The sequence below is a fragment of the Hyperolius riggenbachi genome, chromosome 3 (assembly GCF_040937935.1).
Source record: "Hyperolius riggenbachi isolate aHypRig1 chromosome 3, aHypRig1.pri, whole genome shotgun sequence".
Lineage (NCBI taxonomy): Eukaryota > Metazoa > Chordata > Amphibia > Anura > Hyperoliidae > Hyperolius > Hyperolius riggenbachi.
This window is the reverse complement of record NC_090648.1, coordinates 238,996,732-239,017,402: the sequence shown is the minus strand read 5'-3', so window position 1 is coordinate 239,017,402 and position 20,671 is coordinate 238,996,732. Positions and strand designations below refer to the sequence as shown.

Sequence of the window (20,671 nt, the reverse complement as noted above, 5' to 3'; positions counted from 1 at the left end):
AGCAACGTGTTTCCAAAAAGAGCCATGCTAATAATCTGAAGAAAAAAAATCTTTATGTCCTGTTTGTAGTGTGAGTCAGTGCTGCTGCTCTGTAGGTGGGCCCAGAAGGACAACACCCTTCTGTATTTCAAGCAATAATGGGAATCTAATCAGCTTAGCTTGGCAGGCAAAGTTTGAGGTAATCTTTTGGACATGGAGGAGGCGTTTTCAGACTTTAAGGTGGAATGTATCTGTTGGGCTGGATCCCCCTTTTTGATGGGTGATGGGGCCTCATACTTCACTTCCGTAGAGTATGATCGGGGTGATGACACTATCAAAGACTTTCAGCCAGACCTTTACCTGTGGTTTGAAGTGGTACAGTTCTTTCCTAATGGCATAGAACGTTCCGCAAGCTTTGGCTTTTAATCCCTCTATGACAGACTTAAAGGACACTTGAAGTGAGTGGGATATGGAGGCTGCAATATTTATTACATTTTAAGCAATACCAGTTGCCTGGTTATCCTTTTGATCCTCTGCCTCAAATATGTTTAGCCATAGACCCTGAATAAGATAAGACAAGACAAATAACATTTATATCGCGCTTTTCCCCTGGCGGACTCAAAGCGCCAGAGCTGCAGCCATTAGGATGCACTCTATAGGCAGTAGCAGTGTTAGGGAGACTTGCCTAAGGTCTCCTACTGAATAGGTGCTGGCTTACTGAACAGGCAGAGCCGAGATTCGAACCCTGGTCTCCTGCGTCAGAGGCAGAGCCTTAACCATTACACCATCCAGCATATGCAGATCAGGTGTTTCTGACATCAAGCAACTGGAATTGGTTAAAAAGGAAATACATATGGCAGCCTCCATGTCCCTCTCACTTCACTTGTCTATTAAGGATTCCAGATTGGTTAATTTCCAGACAAAGACAGGTGTATTTGTCAGTTCTGCTCAGACCTTAGCCTCAATATATAAAGCATTACCGCATGCGGTAATGCTGAAAACAGCAGACTTTCCCATGTGTCAATTCATAAAGGCTGTTACAGCATGAAAAGCTGACATGAACGACTAGGGAGATAAATTACCGACTTGGCTGTAGTTACCTCCAACACATGTCAGTAAATTGTCAGCAAATGTCAATTCATAAAGCCTTCATCAAGTGGTAAGCCTGACGATAGTTACCGACACCTCTGGTGAGGTGTTAATGCAAAGTGCAAGGAGCCGAAGTCTGTGTGAGTCATCAGTGCAGAGAGCAGTTTGTGTGAGTCATCTGTGCAGGCAGGATAAGTCTCTGTGAGTCCTCTGTGTGAGTCCTCTGTGCGAGTCATCTGTGCAGGCAGGGAAAGTCTGTATGAGTCGTCTGTGTGAGTCATCTGTGCACACACTGCTCTACCGCTCAGTGGGCTGCGGTAATTTACCAACCTTCAATGGCAGCTGAGGAAATCTTTATGAATTAGCACACAGACCGGGAAAATACTGAGTGCGGTATTTTCTCGACAAGATTTTTTTTATCGCACTGTTTTTTTATGAATCGAGGCCATTGTGTGTTAAGGATGGGCTCTGGGCTGATCTTGTGTTTTTTAATTTCTAGCTTCTAACGGAGGATCCAGGTGGCGGAGGATGAAGTCAAGGGACCGATTTGCCTGAAGGGGCTGGAGGAAGGCCCCAGGTATACATTTTTTTTGTTGTTTTTGCTGGTCTCGGGTTTACTATAACTTTTAGTTTTCGGTTTAGCTATCACTGCATCTGGGTTGTCTTTCCCTTTCAAAAAAAAGTTATGTATTAACATTATGCGCAGGTTGTTTTGTAGAGGTTTATATTAAATAGTTTATCTTCATCCCAATGCATCAGTAACCATAGTTGCAAAGTAAGCATAAAAGATTCTGATGTTGGCTGGATAACCTCTTTCTTCCTCTGACAGTCTATGATAAAAAATAAACAGAGGCTCGAATAACAGCTTTAAGTAAAAAAAATAAAAAAAAAATCTGTACCAAACCACATAAAAAATACACACAACTACTGCATATCTAGAAAATATCTGGTACACTTATGTAGAGGAAAAGCACATACATACTTACAAATCAAAAGTGACAAGTAGAGAAAGTTGTAAAAACGTATTGAGCCCGAGCACTAGACAGGCACTTCATCACAGGCAAGAAATTGATATAATAAAGGGTTGTAAAGACAACATAGTGATCTATATTCATGGTAGCAATGAAATCATCAAAGATAGTTACAAGCAAATAAATAATAGACAGAAGCTGTCTTTGTGCAATGTACTTAGGTAGAGTAATATTTTCAGATGTCACCAAGATGATAACACGAAGCTATAAAAACTGGAGATGGAGGTATAGCATATGCAATTGGTCTTATTAGCCATCTCCTGAAACCTTACATGGTACAATCTCACTAAGAAAGTGCAAACAGAACAAGATATTTATTGACACAGCCAATGACCATTATGCTTAACATTTCTTATGTAGTCTGGTGGTACGAGCAATCTTACTACACTTCTGTAATAGAAGGGCCTACATGATATATTCAAGTTACTGTACATCCGATCCTTTGGCCCTTTTAGTACATAGATGTTGGAAAAACAAGAATTCTATAGTCAGACTGCATAGTGTATCATTAGCTGTAAAGCAGAATTAACTCATAAAATAGGGATTGATATACTGCTAAACCTAAGTGATGCGATATCCTAGAATGGGGCTCATATACAATTAATTTTTTCTTTTGAGTTTTCTCCTAGGTGATATTTTCACATTTTTCTTGTCATAAAGTGCCTTTTAAGTCTCCAGAGAGCAGGAAAATACTTAAAATAATTGTGACAGTACTTTTTCTCCAACTTATGGGTACTTTTTTAAATTATATAAAAATGATCACCTAGGAGATAACTCATGATAACAAGTTAATAGCATATGGGCCCAGGTGTCTTTTAAATTGTCTGCTTGTGCCTTCACTGCTATGAATGGTTATAGATTTTATTAAAAGATCTGAAACCAAAAAAATGGACTGTGCTACTACAGACATGCACATGGCACCAGTACAGATTTATTTATTTAGGTTTCATCATCATCTGTTCCTTTTACTCCCAGCAGAGCATAGGGCATCCATGAAGACTCAATTCAGATCTATTCTCTTGACCCCATTCCATGTTTTTCCTTTTTTTCTTCTTCCACTAATCTTCTCCATGAGAAAGTCTCATTCATCTTGATCCCTATTGGCTGCAATCTAGGGCTCTTCTTTCTATTGATTCTATACTTGGGTATGCTTTAGTAAATGAAGGCAGTCCTTGATGTAATAAATACAGAACATGTTCTCGCTTTTAGAAAGCACGTGACTGCATTAACACTAACTCGGATTCACGAACGTTGAGGCTCCTGTTACACTGTGGTGTTGCGGTAAGCTATTTAACTGCAAGAGGCCACCAAGTCAATGAAAGTATATGTAGACTTACACACTTAATGCAATGCAACAGAAGTAGTCAAATTGCTGCAATGCGGTCAGAAAGTCAACAGTACATGGCTGCATGATCAACCGCACAAATTATGCAGCAATTCAAGTCTATGGCAGCGCAGTCAAGTGTAAATGACAGAGCACAGTGTGGTGCACATATGCAAACTAACAGGAATCCAAGTGACATACTTCTTGCCCAGCAGGGAGTACGTCACTGAGCGGGGGCAGGCCTATGCATATTACCCTGTAGGCGCTGTCAGTGTAATGTGAAAGGTGCTTTGGTGTGGTGCAATTCTCCTGCTTTGGTGCGTTGCGGTTATCCTGCTCTCTGGCCAGGAGAATTGCACCACACAAGTGTAAAACTGGCCTTAAGCACTCTTTAGTGTAATTTGGTATAACCTAGGTGACAATTAATACACATTTAAAAAAACTAGCCCCAATGCAGGATCATCTGAGTTATCCAGGGTAACATTAGCAAATACTACCCAGTAAAAAAAAAAAAAAAAAAAGCATTTGCACTTGTACTCAATTACTAATTTTCGTGTAAAACCGCCAGTAAATAAGAAGCCCTAACTCCATCAGAAAAAAAACCAAAACACTAATGTAGCTCTACAACAACAGCCTACTGTCACGTAAAAAACATTAAATAATAGCAACAAAGTTTTAGCCCATCTTTGAACGGGAAAAGGGCATAAAAATGAACAGTTAAATATCACTGTTGTATGGCCACCAATGTATAAACTAAACCCTTCATCAGTTGCAACTTGGTTGATAACATTCAACTTCAGCTTAACAACTATACTGTTAATTAAAGATGAGAAATATGTATCTACTAATACTGTTTAGCCTTAATAAACACTGTGCAGCTTAATTTTACAATAATAGATAAGCTATAATTATGTAATATTTATATAGCGTTGACATCTTCCGCTGCATTTTACCGAGTATATATAGTCTTGTCACTAAATGTCACTTAGAAAAACTCGCATTGTAATACCTACTATAAACTAAAAACTATGCTGAATTCCAATAAATACACAATCTATGCTTTTTGTACGAGATAAACTATTAAAACGTAACTTTAAATACATATTGTAAAAACAGGCGATGCCTGTACTGCTTATAATATTCAACATAAGAGGAGAGTAAGATTCTATAAATCTGATACCCTTTAGCCACTGTTAGGTCCACAAAATAATCAAGGTGTTTACCCCTTTAACCCCCTTGGCATTATCATTATTTCTCGATTTTAGCGTCTAAAAACGGTGCAATTTTTTTTTGCAAGCTTTTAGATCCTAAAACCTGGAAAAAATCATGCTGCTAGGGAGATCTGCAGCAGCCCTAGCACTCAATCACCTCCCTGGAATCCAGCGCTGCAGTTTTCCCTCCGTCCTCTGGGTGGCGCTGTAACATTACAGTAAGATTGACGGCTGTCATCAACAGACTGCGATCTCACCAGGGGGAAGCAGAGCCTCGGAGGAGAGGAAGAAGAATGGCGGCCAACGTCGGGATCCTACGGGAGGGAAGCAGAAATGCCGACTGCGCGCATTACTCTGCATAGACCTCCCAGTGGCTACCAGGAGTTCAGCTCGGGGTTACTGCTCCTGGCCTGTTTTTTCCACCTTGAGATTACCGCTAAGGAGGTTAAATCCAATTCTATGAATGCATGTTTCTAAACACAACACCACCCTCCACCTAGCCCAACATGTTTCACCCCCATAAACCCTGGGAGCTTTGTCGGGAGAAAAATACACAGTGCAGTAGCGCTAAATGTGCAAAGCAACAATTTAAAAACATTCATGGCATCTCAATAACATATACTCATGGCAATATGTACAATCCAGGCCTTTTGTGGACTCAACGGTCACTAAAGGGTGTCAGATTTATAGAACGTTACTCTCCTCTTATGTCAAATGTCCATGAGTCAAAACACTGTGCCACCCCTGTCCCCTGTACCCCCTTTATGCCACCCTGTGTCCTCAATGTACCGTAGCAATGTGTAATTTTACTGGATTGAAGACCAGTTTTCCTTTTCATTTTTTTTTGTTTATTGATTTTCTCCAAAACTACAAAAGAATTTTTTTCACTTATTCCTACAGAATAGAATTCACATTTTCAGGCCCTTCATTTTGTGTATATTATATATATATATATATATATATATATATATATATATATATATATATATATATATATATATATATATATATATATATATATATATATATATATATATATATATATATATATATATATATATATATATATATATATATATATACACATGCATATATATATATATATATATATATATATACATACATATATATATATATATATATATATATATATACACACACACACCACATTTTTATGCTTCTTACTTGGCTTTCAAGGAAAATGTGTATATTTCGCAGGATCAATTTTGCAGGAAGCATTTGCACTACGCAAATACCGCAGACCAAGAGACATCTGCAAAGAATCTATCAGTCAGCCATTTGAAAGGCAGACCTGAATGACATGCTGTCATTTTTGCCTGAGTACACTGTACATTACAATAATAATAAAAGCTCTCACCCGTGTAGGAAGCCTTAATTTTAACATTTACTTTGAAGATACCAAATAAAGTGTCATTTCTCTGTGCAGTATTTCAGTAAAATAAACTTGCCTCAAAAATCAGCTCTCAAAATGTATTCATGTCAACTTCTGCAGCATGACTTACAAAGAAAGCGCTCAATGCCACCACCTTAGCTGTTAAGCAGAAAGTCACATAAACTTCACTGTGTTAATTTAAGGGTTAATTGTTTAGCCTTATTAAGCGAATGAGCAAGATATTGAAACTTCTTTGCCCAAAGCCTTTTAGGAGAGTTTATGGTGCTTAAGCAATTAAATGCCCGCTCCCAGAGTTTGCTAAAGTGCTTTTGTAAAAGTGAAAGGTTTTAATTTTTGTTTTCACCGAGTTAAGAAACATTAGCAAATCTACATTAATGGCGTTTCTAATTGTACAATTGGCAATGCTAATGGATTTAATTCCGCTGGCAGCTATTTCATTACCCAAATTACCCTCAAAGCTTTGCAAGAACTGTTTTGACTGTTTTCTTTTCCTACTTACAGTATCAGCTTATATAGCTTCGTTATTAAAGTCTCTTATACATCTACACGGAGATAAATACAACATTTTATCTTGTCTTAGCTAAGTTAAGACAGTACATGGTTGTTGGATGTAAAAAGCATGATCGGACAACCATTTAAAACCAATGAGCATATAAAGCTACACTTGGCTTAGCAAACTATAACATTCACAATCCTGTGAGGAAAGGCAGGGAGTGAGAGGTCAGTTGTCAAGGCCAACTACCATATACGTATTTCCCCCGTTCCCCGTTATTGATGCCCAATCTCACTTCAAAAATATTAGATAAAGCTACAATCTAACGTCAACAAGTAGCTAGCTGCAGTGTGTTATTTACTACATTAGCATAGGGTGGCGTGCATGATCCATGTACATCTGCTGTGAACTGAAGTTTTTGTTTTCATTTACAGGACTATTTTCTCCCGCTATTTACTTTAGTACCCACTAGGAATATATTATAGCATATCCATCTCCCTAATGGATTCAAAATAATATGTGAGCCTGTCAGGTCTTAAAAGCGGACCTGAAGATTAATAATAAAAAAAAAAAAAGTTTCACTTACCTCAGGCTTCTGCCAGCCCCCTGCAGCCATCCTGTGCCCATGCCATTTCCAAACAATCCCCCCGTTCTTCTGCCGCAACTCACTTTCAGTCATGTCGTCTTGTAAGTCGACGTCCACTGCTCCTGCGCGGCCTTGGTTGTGCGCATCTATGTACGCACACCCGTGGCCAAGAGCATCCTGCGCAGGTGCAGTACAAGAAAATCTCTACTGCACCTGCAGTAACAGGAGCACGAAAGAGGACGCAGGGGGCCAGGGCCACGCAGGTACGGTGAACGGCGACTGATAGAAGGGAGAGGGAGCCGCGGCTCGGGAATGGAAGATCGTTTCTTAACATCACGGGCACAGGACATCTGCAGGGGCTAGCAGAAGGCCCAGGTAAGTGAAACTTTTTTTTTTTTTTTTTTTTAATTTTCCTCTTCAGGTCCACATTAAACATTTACCAGACAGTGCCAAGTTACCAAAATGCCTGTACTGTAAAACATAAAGGTTTCTGTGTGTATACTGAGACACCCTGCATCCTGGCTACATCCTGGCTACACATATAAAATTCATAACTTAAGAACAGAGTTGTTAGTCTACAAATTCATAAAAATTCACGCTCTAGTAACTTATTGTGGCCACATAGTGATATTTATTCAAAATGCTCAAAGATAAAGACGATATGTGGTCCCAATTAGAAATGGATGGACAATCAGCTGGCCAAAATTATATATTATATATATATATATATATATATATATATATATATATATATATATATATATATATATATATATATATACACACACACACACACACATGTATGTATGTATGTATGTATGTATGTATGTATGTATGTATGTATGTATGTATGTATGTATGTATGTATGTATATTGTATCTTTCTACACATAATGGTCTTTTCAGAATGCCACTTTGATAAGTTGTGATGAGCTAAAAATATTGCATCTTTTCAGATTAATAGTCAACTTTCAAAATTCACTAATCTCCTTTCATTTATGGCTCTTTTCTGTTGATCACCACATTCAAAAGTAGCAATATCAGGCCTAGCCAAGAGTCGTTTTATTTCAGTATCAACCTTTAGCATTTTGTTAATAACAGTATCATACACACACTCAACAAAAGTCTTTTAAATGCACAATTATCAAACAACTTTTGTTATTGAAACAAACCAAAAAGTTTGTTTGCTATTGTTCAAACAACTGATAAGATGCAGCTCAAGTCCAACAGTTGGATTGACTTGAGCTGTGTCTTATCAGTAATTTGAACAATAGAACCAACTTTTTTGGTTTGTTTCAACAACAAAAGTTTTTGATAATTGTGCATTTAAAAGACTTTTATTGAGCGTGTGTATAAGCCTTAATGCTAGGTACACACCATACAATTTTGTTTTAGATAGATGGTTCGATAGATAATTTCCGGCATGCTTGATCTTCATTTTTCGTTCTTAGTTTTTCTGATTGATTTCTCATAGAAGTGAATGGAAATATATAAGAAAAGATAACAGAATTGAATCGGAAATCGATCATTAAATCAAATCGGAAATTGGTTGGATAGAAAATAGACTGAAAAACGCATCGTTTGTACCCAGCATAACATTGTTGGATTGACTTGAGCTGCGTCTTATCAATTGTTTGAACAATAACACAATTTTTTTTAGGTTTGTTTCAACAACAAAAGTTGTTTGATAATTGTGCATTTAAAAGACTTTTGTTGAGCATGTGTATGAGCCTTGAAACTTGATCAGATTATTCAAATCTAGAGATTCTGCAAGTTGCACTGGTGATTGATAAAGCTTGTTGTAAGAAAAACCAGAAACCTGCAAAGAGAAAATTCATGGCCCATGGGAAAAAAAAAAAAGTTCAGCACAATCATTTTAATGCTGTAAAAAAAAAAAAATTAACAAGTCTGGGTACAGGACTAAAAGGGACTTCTCAGCAAGGCACTATTTTCCCACAACAAATTATCTTCAGTGTTCATGACAAGCCAGGAATTCCTGTGGTTTTTATGGTTATGCAATATTAATGCAGGTTGACAAACGGGGAATCACTCAACTGCACTCAACTCAATGGACAGTTGGTGCCCATCAGTTTGCAAAAGCATAGTAGAAACGCACTTACTATTTTACTACTTAATCAACCAGTGTCCCAGTTAAAGAGGACATACATTCTTCCACAGGAGAGAAAGTAAACACAGAGAACCCCACTCTGTTTGTATTTAGAGAAAACAGCCTAATTCTCCCTTATCTGTTAGTAATGAGCCACTGTAATTTCAGCTGTCAGCTCTGTAAACAGGAGGGTTAACCATTTCTGTGCTCCCGTGAAACCAGGAAGTAACTACACTGCAGAATCTCAGTAGAAGTTCTGTGGACTGTAACAAATAAATGTTTTCCTGTAAACCTTATTATGCTGTTGCTTATCGTTAAGAGCAAAGAAATAGTTCTGGGTTTTTCAAGATTACACACAACATTAAATTGTTGTCCAAATGCATTATACACAGTAAAAATTAAACATGAAACACTATAATGTCTGGTACACACGGTACAATTTGAAGGTGTAATTGATAATTTACAAAAAAATGATTGGAAACATCTAGCAATTTGGCTGTACAGACAACCATTTGATTCGATCTTATTATAGAATCAAGAAAGAATAGAGGGTGTTCCAGTATGGCCAATCGATAAAATGTGGCTGACATCAAGTCGAATTGACCAGCTAATTCAATCGAGCAGGACACAAGAAATCTGTCTATCGCACAGGAATCGGCTACTATTCACGTCATTTAAATCAACTCTGAATCGATTTTTGTTATTAGAGCATGGAGACAAAACATCATTCAGATCAATTAATGAAGGTGAATCGCATAGATCACCTGTAGTTTGTGGGCCATTAGTCAATCGACTTTCCATCAATCATACTAAGTTGATTACTTAATAAAGTGGATCGGTTTGTCGATTGAATCAGAATTGCTAGATGTATGGCTACCTTTATAGATATCATTGCAGGCTGCAAGACAAATGACCAGACGGACTCCTGATTAAGTAATTACTGAGCAAATAGAGAGAAAGTTATCCATTTTCATCCTGGATTCAGCAGGAACTTTTCCACCTTGTTTGCACAATGTATTATACTTCCAAAACAATCTGATAATGATGTTCAGCAAAAAATAGCTTATCAAATAGCAGCTAAAAGTTTTAACCCTTCCAGTACTTTGAAAAATAGCCAAAAGTTTTAGCTGTTATGTGGCCCACTCTTGCACAGGACAGAAGGAAAACAGAAAAATGCACCCATGTATGCATTTTTCGTGAGTTTAGCCTGTCTAATAGGGATGCTCAAATTAGGCTTCAGGAGATATCCGGATTTCTGCTATCCGGATATCTCCCAGTAATGCTGTGCGGGCTGGGCGGGGGGGTCAAGCTTACCTCTCTGACGTCTTCTTCGGTCGTCCCTCGGCACCTCCCACGATGCGCTCCATGCGCGTCACGTGATTACAAACACTTCCTCCTTCAACCCGGAAGGAGGAAGTGTTTGTAATCAGGTGACCGCCCCTTGGAGCGCATCGTGGGAGGCGCTGAGGGACGACCGAAGAAGACGTCAGAGAGGTAAGCTTGACCTCTCCGCCCAGCCTGCACAGCATTACTGGGAGATATCCGGATAGCAAAAATCCGGATATCTCCCGAAGCCGAATTTGAGCATCCCTACTGTCTAATTCCCCGATCTGTGACTAATCACAATTGTAATTTGATCCCTCCGCTGTGTCAGCTGTCTACCCCAGAGAGTAGCTAAGTGGTAAACACAGGATGTTAACCCTATGTCTGCTTCCATGATGGCAGGAAGTAGACACACTGCAGATTTATTGCAAGACTTATATCAGGTGTAACAAAGATTTTTTTTTCGTTGAAGGTTATTATGCTGTTGCTTATCTTTTACAGCAGAGAGGAAGTTCCGAGTTAAGTTCCGCTTTAATTTTTTGCTGTGTTTAATGTTTATACCATAATGTAGATTAAATTTGAGTATGATACTACTTTAATAACTTTCAAACAACTTGGCAATATTTCATTCACTGTAGCCTTCTTAAATGGGAGAATCATGGCATGTCACATTTCAAGTTGACAGTCATAATACAAGGACATTCAGCCATGTTTCTGCTGCTTGCCAGGCACGCTTTTGACTGCTGTCTGTGATTATTTGGCTGTTAGAGAATGCTCACCGTTCACTTTGGCTAGAATGATTCATTTTACTGTTATTTTTCTATATCTGTATTACTGGTTATGTCTTATTAGAATAATGGCTTTTGCAAGGACACTGTTTGTTAGGGTTTGTTTCTGTCAAAATCCGTGGTGACAAACAGCGTCTAATGGAGCTGCTTTTTTGTTTTGTGGAATGGTTGTTATTCCGCTGCATTAGCTACAGAGAAAGAGAAGCAAATAAAAAATCTGTGTTTATTGCTTTACTTACTTGAGGGGAGCTTGTTAAATGGAATTATTTTGGCACCCTATCTCGATAGCTCCATGAATCTCCCTTAGTATGAAATGACTCTCAGGCTGTCGCCAAACAATTCTGACAAATCACACTCCATTAAAAAGGTAAAGATGGAAAAAAATATTCCTTTGATTCCTAAGATCTACATTTAGTTCTGTAATAGTATTTACGGATGGTGGGCTACTAAGATTTCAAACAAAGGCAGAAATGGTCCAAAACTGTACAAAAGAATGAGATGAAAATCGTAGCTCATCAAAAGAGATGATCCTTTAATTCTTCAAATCGATATGTCTCTAACTGGCCAAGTTTATCGGATCACATCTCTCTTCTTGTGTAGGACAAAATAGGAAGCAGTCGTGAGATACAGTGAAAGCCAATCAGACTAATAAAATAACTCCCAACTTTATTATCCTACCTTTTACTTTATTACCTAACTACATTATTAGTATTAGTATAGTCACATTGTTGCAGAACACCCTTAAAAACGTAACAATGTAAAATTAATCTGTGGCTTTTGATGAGCACAGCAAGTGTGCTAGCATTACATCATCAGCAGCAGCAGCAGAAGCATAGTAAAGCTGACAGTGGAAGCGCACAGAGGGGTCCGCGATCACCGCTAGATTAGAACAGGATAGCGATACTTAAGTATTGATCCCTGCTGCCCAATCTTTTCATGGGGGCAAAGATAGATACGCGTGATCCGGGGCGCGCAGACGCTGTTGCCGTCGACATACAAGTCGATGGTAATGAAACTGCAACCTGGCGGTGAGAATGGAGGATCGTGCAGGACAGGACAGCTGCTGGGGGCTTGGGAAAGCCCCAGGTAAGTGAAATACTTTGATTTATGCAAATCTTCAGTTCCGCTTTAAGGGCTCGTTCACATCTAGGGTGTTTTTGGCCCTTTTTCAAGCACAGGCGATTTTAAAAATCACTCACAAAACATTTGTGCAATGAATCTCTATGAGAAGGTTCATATCAGCGCGTTTCCTCAGCATTGCACTCCCCAAAGAGGTGCCTGTACCATTTTTGGGGCAATTTTGCTCTAATGGAAGGTATAGGAAGATCGCTAAACGACCACAAAATCGCTTTATGAGGCGATGGCATTTGCGATTTTAAGAAGAAATACATTGTATTTATTATTTTCCGGGTCTAAGAGTTCGCTTTCTGACTTGTGACATTTATCACATGGTGAGATTTTTACGGCTGGCAGGTGATGTAGCTGCTGCTTGCTGTTTTGGCAGTTGGAAACAGCTGTAAACAGCCATTTACCACAATGCAACAAGGTTCACAGACAGGAAACTGCCAGGAGTACCATGGTCCTCAGAGTTTCTTGTGGGAGGGGTTTTACCACAATATCAGCCATACAGAGCCCCCTGATGAGCTGTTCGTGAAAAGGAAAAGATTTCTCATGTAAAAGGGGGCATCAGCTACTAATTGGATAGAAGTTCAATTCTTGGCCACGGTCTCTCTTTAACCCTTCCGGACCATATTTCTGGAACACCCACATCCCCTACAGCACATTTTTTCTGGGATGCTGGAGGGGGGGGGGGGGGGGGAGTAAATGTGGATGATCTGGAAAAATGATCAGGACAAGGGCTCGGGAGGCTTCTTCCCTGGCATCAACAGCAGGGCCTCGCCTCATTGACGCGTCAGGGCCAGCACTAGCTCGTGAGCTGTAGCTCCACCCACTTGCACGAGTTGCAGTATATCATTATAACATGGCGGTGTGTGCTGACAGAGGGGATATTACCAGCAACTGCACCATCTAGTGGTAGCCACTTTTTCCTATGTCAGACTATGTCCGACATGATGCCTATAGAGAAAAAGGCCAAAGTCGGACATAATCTGACATAGGATTGGAAGGGGTTAAAGGTTCGACAACAACATGAGTAAATTCTTAAGGGCCTTTCCCCTCCTCTGGAATTCCCTTACAAAACACAGCCCTTATTTTCCAACCCTTAAACCATTTGGGCAACTTTCACACTACATACGTTACATTACGGATGTAGCGGTGATGGCTGTGATGCGACCCATAAGTGAAGCATACAGTTCATAGATATTATGCTTGCACCGCACACATTGTCCCATATTACAACGCATGCTGTAATTTATTTGTCAGAAATCATCTCACCACAAAAGTACCAGTGTGAAAGCACCCATTGAAATGTAACTGCATTGTGCTGTGATGCAATTATATTGTTCATTGTGCTGCGATGCAATGGACCTAGTGTCAAATACAATATAATCAGTCAGTCACTGCAACATTTATGTTGTCTAATAATTCTGTATTATGTACCAATGTTTGTTCTTTCAAGTAACCATGTTTTTACCTATCACAATGAACATTATATAAAAATTCCTATTTGCACAAATAAAAAGTTTTCATAATGTCAATTTTGCATAAAGTGGTTAAGATCTGACACACCAACTACTACTTAGTATTACAAGAATTTTACCAGTCCCCTATTATATGCTACGTTTACTATATTAAATGGTTCTATAAGTCTCCATGCAAATCTTTATGAATTTACATTTTATTTTCATCAATTATGCTGTATAACCAGATGAATTGAATATTTGTTTAATTATGTATCGATTTACATATATATTGGACTAGCCATGTATGATGACTGTTCATTTTACTTTTGATTAAGAATACACACTGGGATCTTCTGATGTTCATGCAATGTCCTTTTATTTGTTCATTTATCACACCTTCAATAGGTTTTGATAGTTATTAGTATCATATTTTTCATTATACTTTTCTCATTTTATTCTTATTCAGTTGGGAGCTTTGAGACATGATTATGTTATGAGGGGGGCTGATAAGTTTCTGGATTTGCCCAGGAAGAAGGAATTTATTAATTAACATATTTATTAAACTAATTGCCCCCTGAGACTGAAGCACTTGGTACAGCGTAGCTGCAGCTTTTCTAGACTGTTCAAATAAAAGTCCTTTGGTCGGGCCTCAAACCAGCGCTCAGCAGCATCTTTGACATCAAAAAGGTCTTCAAAATGTTGCCCCATTAAGCATTTCTTCATGTTTGGGAACAGATAACAGTACAGGGGCCAATTCAGGAAAGGGGGTGGAGAGAGATGGTGGACCAATTGGCAACTCAGCGTGTTCACATGGCCCAATTCTGTGGCTGCCAAATTGAACGTATGCATTGTTCTGCAGCTGTTTGGTCAACTTTCCACTGTTTTTTGTCTTAATTTCCTCCTTCAGCTGGTTCAGGATGTTAGCATAATACTGTCATAGATAGTCTTTCTCCCTTGAACTTCAGCATTCATAAGAAACATTTTCAGTGGCCAATAGTGAGGTAAAGGAGCACAAGGATTGAAAAGCAATTCAAAAACCTTGTCATTTATGAGTTAGATTATGCCAGGTTCTGGGGATCCCATGGCATTTTCTAAGAAAACTTAAAGCGGTTTAAAACTCTGACAAAATATTCAACAAAAATGTGTTTTCCTACTTTTTATAACCCATACAATTAATATATCTGCTTTTGTGCACACGTATTATAATTCATTTATAAATTATAACTTCCCAAAGTTCAGTTTATTTATTTTGAAAGCTGCTGGTGCATTTTATACATAACTGTTGTAATTCTGTTTTAAATGCAGCCATCAGTAATTTCTGACCAGGCGCCAGGTGTTACTCTGACATTACGCTGCTGTGTGCTCCTACTTTTTACTGCCTGATGAAGCGGGTATAGACCTGCGAAACGCGTTGTATAAAACCCTTGGAGTGTACCATTCAATTGTCCTATGTTGAATTACACAGCTTCTTTGTGTCTGCTTGAGGGAGGTAAGTCCACCACTGCCTCCTAAGCAATTTTAAACATTTTAAATATTGTTTTTATCCTTTTGGCGCCTCTGTTCAGTTTATAATACACTATACATCCACCCTTGGTGGAGGGGGATACCCCTTTTTTTTCACGTCTACAGAGAGCGACTTCTTAATCCTGAATGGGGACAGGTCAATCTCCTCACCTGCTTATACAGTGGTTGCCTGGAGGTAACCCTGGTTTGTGAGTATATATTTTACTCCTTACACATTCTACTAATTGTCGTGACTTACTACACCATATTGGGCTCTTGGTTCTCCTTTTTTATATATCTTATAATTTCTCGTTTGGACTATTGCAACATGCTACTTTGTGGATTACCTTTTAACAGACTGGCCCCACTCCAGTCGGTACTGAACTCAGCTGCTCGTCTCATTCATCTTTCTTCTCAATCTTCCTCTGCTGACCCTCTTTGTCAAGCTCTTCACTGGCTGCCAATTAACCAGAGGATCCAGTTCAAACTCCTAACCCTAATCTACAAAGCTCTCCACAATCTCTCTCCCCTGGTACATATCCTCACTAATTTCCAGATACAAACTCAATCGCAATCTCAGATCTGCACACAATCTTCTGCTGTCCTCCTCTAGAATCACCTCCTCACATTCACGCTTACAAGATTTTGCACGCGCTTAACTCCTTCTCTGGAATCCCCTCCCACAACACATCCGTCACTCGCTAACCTTTGTTACTTTTAAACGCTCTATAAACACTCATTTGTTCCGACAAGCATATGCGCTACCTTAAGGCACTTCCCTTTGTCCTAAGACCAAATTGCACTCCTACTAGGTATCATAAAACACACTGCCTTTATATATTTCCCCCCATTCCCTTTAGATTGTAAGCTCGCAAGGGCAGGGCTCTCTCCCCCTTTTGTGTCTTGGAAATCCTTATACATTTTATTCATCATGTTATATTTATCAGTCATTACCAATTCTGTATTTTTTATTTTGTATTCTGTATCCTTTTTTGTATTTTGTTACTAATTATGTATCTTGTAATTTAGTGTACACCATTGTCTGTATTATGTACCCCATGCTTGTTTCTTACTTTGTACAGCGCCACGAAATATGTTGACGCTTTTTAGATCAATAATAATAATAATAATAATAATAATAATCTTGTGAACCAGTGAGGCTGTGCGTCAGAAGGCTGAATTTTAATTAGGCCTACACTCGGTGGGAAGGGTCTCTCCTTTTCTGCTGGATTTCCATGGGCTGCAGGACTTTTTCCCCTCAAGGAATTGGGTTTCCCCTGACATACCTTACATCAGCTTCAAACTGGTGGTGGGTTAATTTTCACCTTACAGTTCCTCTTTAATTAACACTGTTAAAGCGGATCCGAGATGAAAAAGTAACTGTAACAAGTAACTTGTCTATATATCTTATCTAAAGTTTAGATAGTTAACACAGCAAATATAGCTGCTAACAGCTTAAAAAGTGTATGATTATTCATTGCTGTGATATGAGGGCAGCCATATTTAGTTTGTCACACTACACTGAGGCAAGCTGATAGCATCTCCAGCTCTCAGTCTGTGGAAAACTTCACTTCCCCCTCCTCCTCCCCTCCGCCTCTGAAATCAATGGCTAGTAACCTCCTCCTCTTCCTCCTCCTCCTGCCCAGACTGAGCTCCCATAAGCCCTTGCTACCTGGGACTGAGTGTCAAGGCTCTCTGAGAAGCTGTGGGCAAGGGTTGTTTATTTTATAGGGAATTTGAGTATTAAAACAAAACAAAAACAGTATTTGGCTTGAGGAATGCCCTATGAACTATATGAAAGGAACACAATTATGCAATGAGTAAAAGATCTCGGATCCACTTTAATATGCTAATAAAAATAACCAAACGTATTTCTTGAAAAGTTGTATAGCCAAGTTATGTGACCCGATCATCACGGTTTATCTGCAGAGTAATCTTAAACAAAGTGTATGCATAAAAGTCACTGTTAATTCACTGCCCATGTTTATATTACATATGTTTTTCATGCCTAGTGTGAAAAGATGCCAGCTCAGCATCTGGACCAGAGATGCAAACTCAACAGCTGGCCATGATTTGCAAATGTTAATGCGTAAAAGGACAGCTGCCTACAGCCTTTGCCAACTTGTCAGTGCAAAGCATGTACGTCTGTGCAAGAATGCATGCTATGTAAAGTGACATACTGAAGGTGTTCTTATCTGGAACTGATCTGATGGTATGCAGATTACTTAATTAGCACTGACTTCTCAGTCACAGTGGCAAATGTGAATAATAGGGAATAAAAAGGTTGCACACTGTATGCGATACTTTTTAATTGCAAGTACTTATTTCTGTGGGATCACTTTTTTATTGAGGTTTATTACCAAAGCCATAAATAATGACATTCAATCTCCAATGAGCTTTAAAAGCTCCAATAGGGTACATTACACATTTTTTGCAACTTGCAAAACTGCCCTCTGTAATAAATATTTGTGGGTTGCTATGGGCTACAGCACTACACCTTTGTTCGTCACAGAACGTGTGATAACTTGACACTCATCACAGCAAAAGCAAAGGAGATAGAACTGTTAGATGTCTTCAAAGTTTAAAGGGAACCTTAACTGAACGGGGGGGGTAAAGGGTTTCACTTACCTGGGGCTATTACCAGCCCCCTGCAGCAGTCCTGTGCCCTGGGAGCCGCTCTGGAATCCTCCGGTCCCCCACTATTACTTAGTTTCGGTTTTTTTTTTAAAGATTCTTTATTTATAGATTAAATTTTTAACAGTACAATACAGTCCAGGCCACAGGGAAACAAGAAGGACAATCATGAAGAACAAAACGTTCTTTAAGAAGAAAACAGAATCGTGCTCATGAAAAAACATACACATTATGAAATATTCTCTACAGTTATAAGCTTGAGGCGACAAGTCCAGGATGACCATACCTGTAAACCCGAGGACCCGGGCAGGTAGTAGGTTATAGCAGCATATAGAGAGTAGAGAAATAAGAGAGGAAAAGATAAGAAGAAGAAAGGAAGGGGGTGGGATACAATGGACCCTGGGGAGCCCCGGTTCCACAGGATCCAAAGGGAAAGGGAGATTAAGGAGAGAGTAGGAGGCCAGAGGTAGGGGATTTCCGTCAGGCTCGCTTCGGTCCACCCAATTATTTGATCTTATTGCTGATGAGATTATACTGCAGGGTTCGGACCCAACCTGAGGGGAGAGGGCATTGAGTTGGCTCAGTATCGTTTCTCGGCCAAGAATTTTAAGCAGGTGAGTTTTGTACTAATAATTTATATTCGTCTGATTCTAAGAAGATGTTCCAGTGAATCCATGTGTTGGAGAAAATCTCATCTCTGTTATAGATACTATGTGTGAGGGATTCCATTTGATAATTATTATATAGGAGAGAAAAGAGGCGCCAAAAGGATAAAAGGGGTTTTAAAGGAGCTTAAAAGCCAAAAATGTGGTAATTAGAGGAGGCAGTGGTGGACTTACCTCCTCCAAGCAGACACAACACGACTGTACATTCAGTCTATTTATTAACGAACTCCAGATAAAACAAAGCAACGCGTTTCACGAGTCAGTGCCCGCTTCCTCGGGCAATAGAAAAAGGAGTTACAGCATCTAGCAAAACAAACAACACTCGGCACCTCTGACAGGTGGCGAGTGTTGTTTTATTTGGAGTTCGTTTTTATCTGGAGTTTTATCTGGAGTTCGTTAATAAATAGACTGAATGTACAGTCGTGTTGTGTCTGCTTGGAGGAGGTAAGTCCACCACTGCCTCCTCTAATTACCAAATTTTTGGCTTTTAAGCTCCTTTAAAACCCCTTTTATCCTTTAGGCGCCTCTGTTCTCACCTATATAATATTGTATCCACCCTGGGTGGAGGGTTGCGACCCTTTTCTACTATCTACAGAGAGTGACTTCTTATTCCTGAGTGGGGTCAGGATAATCTCCACACCTGCCTTTACAGTGGTTGCCTATTGGTGACCCATGCTTTTGAGTATAACAACTATTACTCTTTGTCATTATCTCCTTTGTCAATACATACTACACTATTGGGGCTCTTGGTGTTCCTCTGTTTATCTCATTTGCAAGTTCATTTGATAAATATGTTTGATCTCATTGATCCATTCCAGGATCGAAGGTGTTGCTGTTGATTTCCAGTTTCTTGCGATAATGATTCTAGCTGCCTGGATTAAGTGTTTAGATAGAGAGCGTTTGAATTTCTTGAAGGGTTTAGATGTGTTGTGGAGGAGATAATAAGAGGGGTCCGAGGATGGTTCTCCATTGGTAAGAGTTTTAATGTGTTTCTGCACTTCCCGCCAGAAAGGTTGTATTTTTTCACATTCCCAGAAAATGTGGAGTAAGGTGCCAGTTACCTTATTACATCTCCAGCAGTGGGGGTTAGTTTGTGGGTATATTTTATGCAATCTGTTTGGAGTGAGATACCACCTGGAGAGGATCTTGTAATTGGTCTCTTTTACTCTAGAAAAAACTGAGGCAGCTTGGTTAAGAACCAGTATTTTTTGCCATTGTTCTTCTGTTAACTGTGTCTGGAGGTCATGCTCCCATTTCGTTTTAAGCTCCTCTGGCCAAGTGGAATCAGAGACTAGCAGCTGATAAATACCAGAAAGTGTTTTTTTAGTTGCGCCGGGTGTCATGCAAAGCGATTCGAATCTCGTTAAAGGGCGGGACAGCTGGTCCTTCTTGCCCAGGGATTCAAGAAAATGAATAAATTGTGTATGGCTCCATTTATCTAAAAAAGGGCATGAGCGTTGTTCACGTAATTGGTTTGTAGACTTCCATATTTTGTTAGAAATGAAGTCTCGGGCACGTAAAGTTTCTCCCATTCTCCAAATAATATAGGCCTGAGAGGAGCATCCCGGTGGGAAAACAGGGTTGTCCAGCACTTGGATCAATGGGGAGGGCCAGGGAGATATCTCAGCTAGGTGACGGGTTTTTGATAGGGCGGTAAGTGTGGTGTTTATTGAGACGTAGTCATTAGATATTTGCCTAGATGCCCATGAATATGATATCAGATCTGAACCTACCAGGTCCTGTTCGAGGAGCACCCATCTCTTTTGGGTAGAATGTCTGTGCCAGTCTACCAGCCGGACCAGTGATGCCGCCAAGTAGTATTTTCTGAAGTCAGGTACAGCGAGGCCTCCCAGAGCTTTTGGCAGGACAAATGCGTTAAGTCTAATTCGTGGTGGCTTACATCTCCAGGTGAAACGGGCAAACATCTTCCTTAGCTGTTTGAA

General features: G+C 39.4%; 1 protein-coding gene across 2 annotated transcripts in view; it reads right to left on the bottom strand.

Moving 5' to 3' along the window:
- Positions 1-20,671, bottom strand: part of EXOC4 (exocyst complex component 4) — a 552,305-nt gene that overhangs the window by 422,046 nt on the left and 109,588 nt on the right. The window lies entirely within an intron of this gene.